Source organism: Balaenoptera acutorostrata, chromosome 20, assembly GCF_949987535.1.
Source record: "Balaenoptera acutorostrata chromosome 20, mBalAcu1.1, whole genome shotgun sequence".
Taxonomy (NCBI): Eukaryota; Metazoa; Chordata; class Mammalia; order Artiodactyla; family Balaenopteridae; genus Balaenoptera; species Balaenoptera acutorostrata.
In genome coordinates, this window is record NC_080083.1 from 42,447,489 (window position 1) to 42,460,248 (window position 12,760).

Genomic DNA, 12,760 nt, shown 5'->3' on the forward strand with positions numbered 1-12,760 from the left:
GTTTGGGGGTGTGGTTGCACTTAAGTTAGCAAAATTCAAACCATCACCCAAGTTGTTTTTTCCATGTTTAGTCCACATCCCTCTGTGTTATATCAGGTGGATATATGGTACTGACACACTTATTCTTATTAAAAATGTATGTAATGTGTCCCTGCTGGTTTTTATTGTGTGTGCATCTAAAGGTTATATTTACTCTGTGTGTGGGTTGTAATTTTTTGACTGGCTGGGCTGATACAGCATTGGTTTGAATAAATCAGAACAGTGAATTATCTCAATCTTTTATATGTGGATTTAGACTGTGTTATGACTTGATTCAGCCAATTTTCTGTTTTATATTAAATATGTCTATTCCCTGAGTCAACACATTTATTTCCTTATTACATGTGCCAGACTGGGGTCCTAGTAGAATTTTTACTGTGACATTTGTACAGTGGGATGGAGGAAAGAAGTCTTCAAAACAAAACAAAAAATGTAGATGTTAGAGGCTTGATCTTAATCTCTATATCTGCTAGCGTATCCACCACAAAGAACCACTAGAAAATTCATAAATCTTTTATATGTAGTTCTTTTAGGAAGACTAGCCGTCTAGAAATATCCACAGTTATGACTTGACCCACAAACGGTAGATAGTGCATATAACCTTAACTCTGTTTTGTAGATAAGGAAATTGAGATCAAAGGAATGAAACACTTGCCTGGGGCAGCAGAGTGTCATAGTGGTGGAATTTGTACCTTCTATATATTTTGTTTGCTTTTGACTATCTATGCTTAAGTATTAGATCTTGATTTAGAGTGACTGTAGGCCCTGCTGGGAAAGGTGTCAGTGAAATTCTGACATATACCTAGACAATGAAATACCACCAGTAGTCTGTAAGGCTCCAAGAGAGATATTTAATAAACAGGTGAAAAATGATGTACAAATGGGGTTTCCTTAGGTTTTTGGGTTTTGTTTTGTTTTGTTTCCTATCTAACTGCTATGTCTAACTTGGGAAGTAACTTTTTTTAAAAAAATATTTTATATTGGAGCATAGTTGATTAACAGTGTTGTGTTAGTTTCAAGCGTACAGCAAAGTGATTCAGTTATACATATACATGTATCTATTGTTTTTCAAATTCTTTTCCCATTTAGGTTATTACAGAATAGTGAGCAGTGTTCCCTGTGCTATACAGTAGGTCCTTGTTGGTTATCTATTGTAAATATAGCAGTGTGTAACCGTCAATCCCAAACTCCCAATCTGTCCCTCCCCACAAGTAGCTAACTTTTTAGTGTGCATAATTTACCATCAGAATTTAGCTGTTTGCTAATGGAAAGAGATATTTATTGAGGCAAGTTTGTAGGTGAAGGACAGTCATGACCTAAATGTCATTTAAACCAAAGTGCCTTGTGGCTTGATCAGTGGTCATTTGTGTCTCCAGAAAGTTGCTTTCTCCTCCCTGCCTCTGCGCATCTTGACATTCAGATGGTGAGATGGGGCAGAGGTGGTGGCCATCATTACAGATACCGAGTCTGGCACCTTTTAATCTTACGGCTTTCTCAGAGGTGATGTACAAATCTACAAATATTTACTTTTTATAACTTTGTGTAAGTTGCTATGAGGAGAGGAACAAGACGCCTTGTTTACAGAACTCGAGGTCCACTGAGGCAGCTTCATAAATGCTTTGCCCATGTAGTGCAACATGTTTTCCTCAAAGAGATGGTGAGACGTTAAGCCTGTGCTGTCCAACAAGGTAGCTATTCTATATTAAAAAACATATAGCACAGATATAGAACATTTCCATTATCGTAGAAAGTTCTGTTGGACAGTGCTTAACTAAGCGCTACAGGTCTTCAGAAGAAGGATTGGTTATGAGGCTTGCAGTTGTCTAGAAGTCTTCTTGCTAACTGAGAGCTTTGATCTGGGGCCCAAATAATGGTTGGCATTTGACAGATATAAAGAATTTGGGGTGAGGAGGTATGGTGATATAACACAAACAAAATCCTGGTAGATTAGGAAGGTAAGTAGGGGAGAAGGAGTGCCTGTATATAAGAGGTCTTGAATGCAAGACCAAGGAATTTAAAGATTTTTGAGGCTGAATACTGGTGTTTAATTATGGAGTGCCTACCCCATGCCTGAGCTTGGTTAACCTGTACAAAGTAAGTCGGTACATATGGCCTCTGCCCTAGGGGAGTTGTCACTGAAGCTGACCTTATACACTGGGTCAGCACTCAAAAAGAGGGGTCCTGACTTATCGGATTTGTGTTGTTAAGTGCAGAAGTGCTTTTTGAGGATTTTTAATTGGCTACAAATGTCCACTCACATTTTCTGTCTTCCATATTTAAAAAAATTGATCATAACTTTTGGGTCATGTATAACAACCAGCCAAAGAGCACTTGAAGGACATCCCCAAATCCTGGACAACTCCTGGTGTCCTGGAGCAGCCTTGGTGAGGTCCAGCAGGATGACATCCCTGGGCTACTTCATACTTCAGTCTTTGTTGGTTATGGTGAAAAAAATTAATATTGTGATTACACATTTGTTGCAAGGAACCTTGGCTTACTATGGGGCACTTTTGTCAGGAATGCTAGATGTTACTTTGGTGGTAAGTTGTTTGAAATGTCTCCAGTTTTTAAAAGGAATAGCATGTGCAAGAAAATTTCTGTTATGGTCAGTTCTCCTATATCAGTATTATCACAACTCAGTTCAGATCAGCAAGAATATTATATATTGAGAGCCAATTATTGTGCTAGGCAGGACCCAAGGATAATGCACTATGGTCCCTGTTTTCACAGAACCGGAAGTGGTGTTGTTGGGCTGGGGTATGTGCTGTGTCAGTATGGACTTAGGGTTGGGAAGATGACAGCACAGTGGTTCAGAGGTCAGGCTCTGGAGTCAGACACATCTGGGATTGGATCTTGGATCTGCCACTTCCTAGTCAGAATCTGAACCTCAGTTTTCTTATCTGTAAAAGGAGAAGATAACAGTACTTATCTCCTAGGGTTGTTGAAGACTCCAGGAGATAATGCAGGTAAAATACTTAGCATAACGCCTGGTACACATTACCAGGAGATTAACTCTTTTTAGGGGTGAGAGAAAGGCTTTATCATAGAGGAGTATTCAGATGGGAACACCTGAAAAGGGTTTTGTAGGATCGGTAGGAATTCTCCCAACAAAGCTGAGTGGTGAATAGTTGCATTCAAGGCTGAGGGAACGAGTGTGCAGAGGCTTAAAACAGCATAGTGTGTTCAGGGAGCTATAAGTAGAAGTTCTTAATTTAGGAGAACTGAGGGGAAAGGAAGCTACGGCTCTCAGCCCTTCTTGTCTGTTAATGATTGGGTTCAAATGTCATTAAGTTGTTTTGTCCTGTTTATGAAAGTAATGCATGCTATTGTAAATAAATTTATATTTGTAGAAATATAAACTATATTTTATATATATGTCTTATTAATTTGGTGTGTTTTTCCAGCTTTTTTGCAGCTTTTTCTACTTACCAATTTATCTTGGACAATTTTATTGCAAATTCCTTTTTAACAGCCTAATAAAAGAATAATAAGGAAGGCAGATCTGCCCATCAAATAAAATAAGGTTTAGATTGTCTGGCTTTCCTTTCTGCTACCCCCCCATCCATATGAATAGCTGACTTTCCTAATCACTGAACTTTTCCCTGACTTTTTAGCTACATCAAACAAGGAACTTATGTTTTGAGCTTTCCTAAGGTAACTGTTACTGTAGTGTCGAAATGCTTGGGCAGTGAGTTTGAGGGTTTCATGGTCCACAGTTGCAATAAGAGTTAAAAGAATGGCGATGAGATCAGACTTCCTGGGCTTTAATCCCAGATCCAGCACCTCTTAGATCTTGGGTCAGTTGCTTTAACTTCTCCAGGTTTCAGTTTCTCTGTCCATAAAATGCAAATGCCAGGTCCAATTGTAAGGGATTTGTGAGGATTGAGCAAGATTTGAAGCAACGTATATGAAGTACTTTGCACAGTGCTTGGGAGATAGCTAAAATTGGAGTGCTTAATAATTATTATTATTAAAAACTGCAGTATCTATCTAACTATAAAGTCAGGCCAGTTTTGATTCACAGTAGCCTTTAATGACCCAGAGGAAAGAAGGAGTAATCAGGAGATTCTAACCTAATAGGAAAAAAACTAAATGAATAGGGATGAGGGGGATTTACACTGTGGTGGAGGAAATGAAGTCTATCACGTAAAAGGAATAGACAAAGCAAACCGTAAATTCCTGTTTACACAGATGCCCTTGTCATACGTATGTCTCTTTGCATCTTCTGACTGTGGCCCATTTATTTGAAGTAATATTCAACACATTAAATTTTTATGACCACTTAGGATTTGAACAGTCCCTTGGAGTTCTTCTTGATACAAAAAGTGCAGATAATATGAAAGGTTTGAGGGGTACGGGAGTCAGGCAAGGATGGTGGGACAGCATGAAGCTTGGGGGAGTGAGGCAGCATCCTAAGTAGAGTGAATGATCCGTACGAGGCTGGGAAGTGATTTGTCCCTTCACATCTGTGTGTGTGTGTGTGCGCGTGTGTTTTCATTGGAGGAGCCGAGCTTTGCTTTCCTGTCTTGTAACTTTCCTTTGCAAACAAATACTCAAAACAGCCTAGTGGTTTAAGAAGAGCCACTCAGCACCTCCATGAAACGGGTTCTCTCGCACCAGCTCTCCAGTTTGGGGTCAGAGAAGGCTGGAGAGAAAAGGCCTCCCCGCTGTTTCTTGGCCGAATGTGGGGCAGGAGGAAGCCAGCAGAGTTTGAAAGAGAAAGTAAACCTTCTGGTAAATAAATGGCTTCCCTATTGTGGAGGAGGAGTGCAAATTATTAGGGGGATGTTTGGGTAGTTTTTGTAGAAGCCGTTTCTGAAGACTGATTGAGATTATTGAAGGTGAGCCCGATTTAGGAAAACCCTGCCTGGTCTGCTGTGAACCGACTGTTTTCCCGCTTTGTTGATTGATTTTATTAGTTTGTGGCAGCCTGACCTCGCATTCTTGTTATGAGAATTGGAGGATTTGAGTGTGACCTTGAGCACCTGCTTAGGTGAAAGCTTCCTAAAATGCATGTTTTTCGCTTCTTTTCTAATGTTAATTTTGTTTTTACTTTTGAGCAAATGCTTTTCCTGACAGAGTCTAAAATCAGGAGACTTTCCTTTTGTTCTCTCCTCCCCCCGACCCCCCAGTTCACCCATATGTAGTCCTCAAAACCTCAAACCCCAGATGTTAGCTGTGTAATTACCTCTCCTTTAAACCAAGCAAAGTGCAATCATGCATCGAGTTAGCATTAAAATCGTCGGCCTTCGAATTTCTTTCTACTTGTGGTTTAGACACAATAAATATTTAATCTCAGACTGACTTTGCCTGACAAATCAGTCTTATGTTTGGGCCTCTTTTTATCAGTAGGTTTAGGGAAAGCAAATTTATTGAAACATTAACCAAAATAGAACGTAATTAGGATGGTCACTCTCTTATGCACAGGGGCAGGTGGAGTAATCAAAGCATTCTGAAGCCAAATCTCAGTATTTGTTCTTAATTCTACGTGTTATTGTCCCTTTTCATTCGAGTACATAAATAAGAGTGGCCTGTAAGTAGAAGCAGCTGGGACACTTGAGGGTCCTAATTACTATGTTGAAGAATCCTAGGTTCATGGGGCCATTTAAGATTCCTGTTTCTCAAATGTACTGCTGTGGTAGGGGATGTCAGTAGGGGTGGGGGTGAGGGAGGTTAGGTGAACTCTGCACTTCCCACTCAATTTTGCTTTAACCTAAAATTGCTCTAAAAAGTCAAGCTTACTAATTAAAAAAAAATCCTGCAGAAATATCTGAGGTGTCCTGGGTCACATGTGCCCGGTGTACAGCTGTGTGATTCCAATGACTTCTTTCTACCTCAGGGTACCCTAAGCTTGGCAATGAGAGTTCCATCCTTTTACCCAGTGAGTATCTCCCAAGTAATGGAGAGTGAGATGAACCTGCTTCCCCTTTCCTTAGGAAAGATAGGTTAAGAATGCTAGTCTTAACCACAGATTTGCAGCAAGGATGTATCAGTTTTGTTTTTCAGTTCCAGACTTCAGTTTTCTTATTTGGGGGGGCGGGGTTTTAATCAGTACAGTAAGTGGAAAGTCTCCCCTTCACCTTATCCTCTGAACTCTCTCTCCCAGGGACAGCTAGTTACCTATTTCTTACTTATCTTTCTAGAGTGATTGTGCGTGTTATACAAGCAAATGTGTTATTCTCTCTCTCTTTTTCCTTCCAGGGATAGTAGCAAATTATACGCGTGACTCTGTATCTTACTTTTTGTCACTTTGTTTATCTTAGAAAATTCTCCATGTGAATATGTTTATATCCGCCTCATGTTTTTAAGATCTGCATAGTGTGGACTTAGGGTGGGATGAAATATTCAGTATTGTGATCTCACTTAGGAGAACTTGGAGGGGAAATTTCAGTTTATTGTTGCTTTAAAAAAAAATCTTCATAGTAGTCTTCTAGGCTAGGGATGTCATAATTTATTTAATATCCTAATGATAGGCATAGATTGCAGAATCTAAAGACAGGAAGCAGTGTTGTAAGTATCATCATGTTTGTCTTGAGGCACATATGAATAACTCTGTACCTGTATACTTTTAATGTTTTAATCATCATATGCATACTGTTTAGAAATGTAGCTTTTCAATGAACAGAGTGCACATTTCCCTCCTTAAACGTAAATTTAATTCTGGGGAGAAGTCTAGCTACCTCATTTTTTTTTTTTTAATGTTTATTTATTTGGCTGCGCCGGCTTAGTTGCGGCAGGCAGGATCTTTGTTGCCGTGTGCAGGATCTTTAGTTGCAGCATGAGGTGTCTTTAGTTGCAGCATGCGGGATCTAGTTCCCTGACCAGGGATCGAACCCGGGCCTCCTGCATTGCGAGCATGGAGTCTTACCCGCTGGACCACCAGGGAAATCCCTAGCTACCTCATTAAATATGAAACCGCAGTGAGTGTCTGTTACTTGGGCAGGTAGGAATTGTTGCACACCCCGCCCACCCCCCCAATTTTTTTTAAAGCTTGGTGTTCATATACCTATGATACCAAGGTCCAGCTTCTATTAATGTCAACCACTCCATCCTTAAATCACCACAAACTGTTTTGTGTAAGCTCCTGCTACTCCTTTGGCCAGTGGTGGTGGGGTTTTTGTTTTTGTTTTTGTATTGTTCCCATGGATGGTTTGCTCATTGATGCTTCTGTTTGAGTTCTCTGTAGCAGGAATTCGCAGAGTGTTGTCTGCAGACCCCGGTGGGTCTCAGAGCCTTTCATGGTGGGTCTTTGAGATCAAAACTATTTTCATAGCATTATTTGTGTTTTTTATGTAGTTGGCATTTGCACTTATACTAGTAGTCATGGTACTCAGTGCACTCTCAGGAAAAAAAAAGTCTGATTTCCCTTAAGAATGTCTGTGATCAAACAGCAGACAATATTAATTTCATTATCTCTCAGCTCTTGAGGATGTCTTTTTGATATTCTGTAATGAAATGGAAGGGATACCTAAAGCACTTCTGCTGCATAGAGAAGTACAGTAGAAAAGCACTGTGGTATTGTTTGAGTTGTGATCTCATACTAGCTGCTTTTTTCATGAAACACCATTTTTACTTGAAAGAATGACTGACAGACCGATGGGGGTATTGGTAGGTATCTTCTCAGAAATGAATGAAGGGGAGCTTTGTCTTCAAGGAAAACAGTTGACAGTATTTGTTACTGACGATAAAGTTTAAGCTTTCGATGATAAATTAGAGTGTGAGAAAACTTGTATCCACTACTGTGAGTTTGACGGCTTCCCAGTATTAATTAATATAATTTTTTGACAATAACTAATGTGATTTTGTGATAGTTTATAATGAAATGTGTTGACATTTGGAAGGTCTGCATGTCTCTGAAGTAGTGTTTTCCAAATGATTAATGCATGGCATTACAAAATCATGCATGGGAAAACATTCTACTCAGAATGCAAGATAGACTAATGGATCTTAATGTAGCTGAGTATGAAGAGTTCATTGCTGTGGTTTCAGAATCTGCATTGCATCTAACCTTTAAGAAACTACTACTTGTCAAGTTTTGGTGTAGTATTAAAGAATATCCAAAGTTATCTGCAAAGATTATTAAGATACTCTCCTCCTTTTCCAATTAGTATGAAGCCAAAATTTCTTCTACACTTCAACCAGAACAACATACTGCAACAGACTGAAAGAAAAACAGAGCTGTGAGAATCCAGCTGTCTTCTGTTAAGCCAAGCATTAGAGAAATCATTAAAGAAATTTCCAAAACTTTAACAATGCCACTGTTTCCATGAATTTTTGTTGTTGTTGTTGTTTTGGAAAATAAGTTATTTTTCATAGAGATTTTATTTATGTAATAGGTTTATTGTTTTTTTAATAAATTAATAAATATATTTAAAATTTCTCAGTTTTAATTTGTAATACAGTAAACATTGGTAAACCTCCATAGAGAAAAGCTCTTAGGGGTCCCCAATTTTTAAGGATATAAAGGGGTCCTGAGAACAAAAAGTTTGAGACTGTTGGTCTAAAGGTTTTAGCATAAGAACCCCTGGGATACTTGTTTAAAAAACAAGATTCTATGCTTCTGTTCTAGAGCCTGGTTTAGTAGATTTAGGGTCATTTTTAACAGGCAGCCCTGATACAGGTGGTCCTTGGTTTGAGAAATGCTGCCCTAATGAATCATAAGCTATAAAAGTCTTCAGATTAGTGAAGTCATATCCACAGGGTTTAGAAATCATTGTTGTTTTGGGGATAAAGGTAAATGGTAGATATGTGGTCCACTAAGTAAAAATGCTTTGGAGATTTCTTTTTATTCTGTTTGTTCTTCTTAGTATTTATGGACCTGAATATTAACCAAATAGATTATGACTATCAAAAGTATCACTTTACCAGATTAATGTTCAGTTTGGTTTTATTGATAGACTATCCATGAACATATTAAGACAGTTTCTGAAGGCTTGGATTAACTTCTAAAGACAATCCTAGTAAAGAATTGTCTTTAAATTCTATAAGAAGTGTTCTATTTCAGACATGTCTTTAACTTCAGTACATGTAATGTAAGTAAAGCTCTCATTTTCCTTTCTTCTTGTAATTGCTTGTATTACTAATTCAAAGAGAAATTTATTTGTCAGAGATCGTACAGCAGAAATAAGACTTAAAAACACAACATTTGACTCTACTAGCCTGGAGTTTGAAGACTCCAAGTTTGTGTTCTGGTTCTCTCATTATCTGTTGTGATCACTTAACGTTTCTGTCCTTATCTGTAAAATGGGAATCACAACCTACTTGATGGAATTGTTTTGTTTAAAATACATTTATTTATTTATATATTTATTTATTTATTTATTTATTTATTTATGGCTGTGTTGGGTCTTCGTTGCTGCGTGCAGGCTTTCTCTAGTTGTGGCGAGCGGGGGCTACTCTTTGTCGCGGTGTGTGGGCTTCTCATTGCAGTGGCTTCTCTTGCTGCGGAGCACGGGCTCAAGAGTGCAGGCTCAGTAGTTGTGGCACACGGGCTTAGTTGCTCCGCGGCATGTGGGATCTTCCTGGACCAGGGCTCGAACCCGTGTCCCCTGTATTGGCAGGCGGATTCTTAACCACTGCACCACCAGGGAAGTCCCTGGAATTGCTATATTATCTTGGGACCCCAGGGTACTCTTTGGCTGAGTGGTTGACTGGAAAATCCAATGTGAATTCATGCTTCAGGCCAGGTTCTGTATGGGTGTGATTTTTAGAATTTACATCATAAGCTAGCCCCAACCTAAACTGGAATAGTGTTTCTAAATTCTAAATTATTATCTTTATAAGTATTTATTCTTTTTCTTTCTAAGCCATGTCCACCACCTCACTTACATTGTCAGATTATAATTTCATGAGTAATTGAGGCTTTTTCGTAAACTTTGCTTGTGTAGATGCTAATGGATAGGATCAGCTGTTCTCTGAAGAGTGCTCACATCATGCAAAATTATAATGTACAATGAGGTCACTTATTTTTCCAAGTATATTATTCATTTTGATAAGTCTTTCATAGAAAAGCTTGTCTAATTGGGGAGATAGCTTATCTTCCTTCTTAAACATAATTGAAACTTTATGGGGTCAGACTTATCTTTTAAAAATATTTTTCATAAAGCTCAATTAATACACTTTAAAAAAGTAATAGATTATATATTTAAGAGCAGTTTTAGGATACATAAAAATTGAGCAGAAAGTACAGAGAGTCCCCCATACCCCCCTCTTCTCTGTCCTTCCCAGTTTCTCCAATTATTGATATCTTGCCTTAGTGTGACACATTTGTTACCATTGATGAGCCAATATTGACACGTTATTATTATTATTATTATTTTTTAAAGGCATTAACTTTTTTTTTTTTTTTTTTTTTTTTAATTTTATTTATTTATTTATTTATTTTTGGCTGTGCTAGATCTTCGGTTCGTGCGAGGGCTTTCTCTAGTTGCGGCAAGTGGGGGCCACTCTTCATCGCGGTGCGGGGACCGCTCTTCATCGCGGTGCGCGGGCCTTTCACTATCGCGGCCCCTCCCGTTGCGGGGCACAGGCTCCAGACGCGCAGGCTCAGCAGCTGTGGCTCACGGGCCCAGCTGCTCCGTGGCATGTGGGATCTTCCCAGACCAGGGCTCGAACCCGTGTCTCCCGCATTAGCAGGCAGATTCTCAACCACTGCGCCACCAGGGAAGCCCTAAAGGCATTAACTTTTAAAAAAAATTTATTTATTTTACTTGTTTTATTTTTGGCTGTGTTGGGTCTTCGTTGCTGCGCTCAGGCTTTCTCTAGTTTCAGCGAGTGGGGGCTACTCTTCATCGAGGTGCACTGGCTTCTCATTGTGGTGGCTCCTCTTGTTGCAGAGCACGGGCTCTAGGCGCGTGGGCTCAGTAGTTGTGGCTCGCGGGCTCAGTAGTTGTGGCATGCAGGCTCAGTAGTTGTGGCACACGGGCTTAGTTGCTCCGCGGCATGTGGGATCTTCCCAGACCAGGGCTTGAACCCGTGTCTGCATTGGCAGGCGGATTCTTTTTTTTTTTTTTTTTAAATAGGGAGCATTTTCTTTTTTTTTTTTTTTTTTTTAATTTTATTTATTTATTTTATTTATGGCTGTGTTGGGTCTTCGTTTCTGTGTGAGGGCTTTCTCTAGTTGTGGCAAGCGGGGGCCACTCTTCATCGCGGTGCGCGGGCCTCTCACTATCGCGGCCTCTCTCATTGCGGAGCACAGGCTCCAGACGCGCAGGCTCAGTAGTTGTGGCTCACGGGCCCAGTTGCTCCGCGGCATGTGGGATCTTCCCAGACCAGGGCTCGAACCCGTGTCCCCTGCATTGGCAGGCAGATTCCCAACCACTGCGCCACCAGGGAAGCCCCATGGCAGGCGGATTCTTAACCACTGCACCACCAAGGAAGCCCGACACATTATTATTAACATTAGAGTTCACTCTGTTTGCATTCTAGGAATTTTGACAAATGTATAATGACATATATCCACCATTACAATATCACACAAAATAGTTTCACTGCCCTACAAATCCCCCGTACTCCACCTATACATCCCTCCCCCAAACCCCTGGCAACCACTGATCTTTTTAAATATCTGCATAGTTTTATCTTTTCCAGAATGTCATACAGTTGGAATCATACAGTATGTAGCCATTTCAGATTGCCTTCTTTCACTTGGCAACATTCATTCAGATTCCCCATGTCTTTTCAAGGCTTGATAGTGCATTTCTTTTTATTGCTGAATAATATTCCATTGTCTGTATGTACCACAGTTTGTATATCCATTCACCTATCGAAGGACATCTTGATTGTTTCCAAGTTTTGGCAATTAAGAATGAAGTTGCTGTAAGTATTCATGTGCAGGTTTTTGTACAGACATAAGTTTTCAGCTCATTTGGGTAAATATCAAGGAGCAGTATTGCTAGATCCTAACTGAAGGAAGGAGTAAGAGTGGTGGGTTGGAGGGTCACCAAGTTGAAGGGATACTGCTCTGTCACCATCCTGCTCACCCTTTTAGTGGTATTGGACACAGCTGAGCATCTTTTTTTTTTTTTTTCTTAAAACATTCTCTTCTCTTGGCTTCTGTGACAACATTTCCCCTGGTTTTTCTTCAGTCTTGCTGGTCTTTCCTGCTTGCCTTTCCTGTTTCATCTACCTGAACACTAATGTCGAAGTGCCTCAGGCCTCTGTCTGGGGCTCTCTTTTCTCCTCTTTTTCTATATTCTCTCCTTGGGTTATCTTATCCATTACTTTGACTTTATCATCTCCATCCTGATGACTGACTGACTACCAAGGGCGTATCTCCAACCCAGGTGTCTCCAGGCTCCCAATTCCTGTGTCCTCATGCTTAATTGACATTTCCCCTTGGACAGTTGTAGTTATCTCCTGTTTATCTTGTCCAAAACATAACTGTTTTTTAAAAAACTGAAGTAGTTGGGGACTTCCCTGGCTGTCCAGTGGTTAAGACTTCACGCTTCCAATGCAGGGGGCACAGGTTTGATCCCTGGTTGGGGAACTAAGATCCCACATGCTGCGTGGTGCAGCCAAAAAAAAAAAAAAAAAATTGAAGTAGTTGATTTACAATATTGTTTAGTTTCAGGTGTACAGCAAAGTGATTCAGTTAAATATATATATAATTTTTTTCAGATTCTTTACTATTATAGGTTATTACAAGATATTGAATATGGTTCCCTGTGCTATAAAGTAAATCCTTGTTGTTTATTTTATATATAGTGGTGTATGTCTGTTA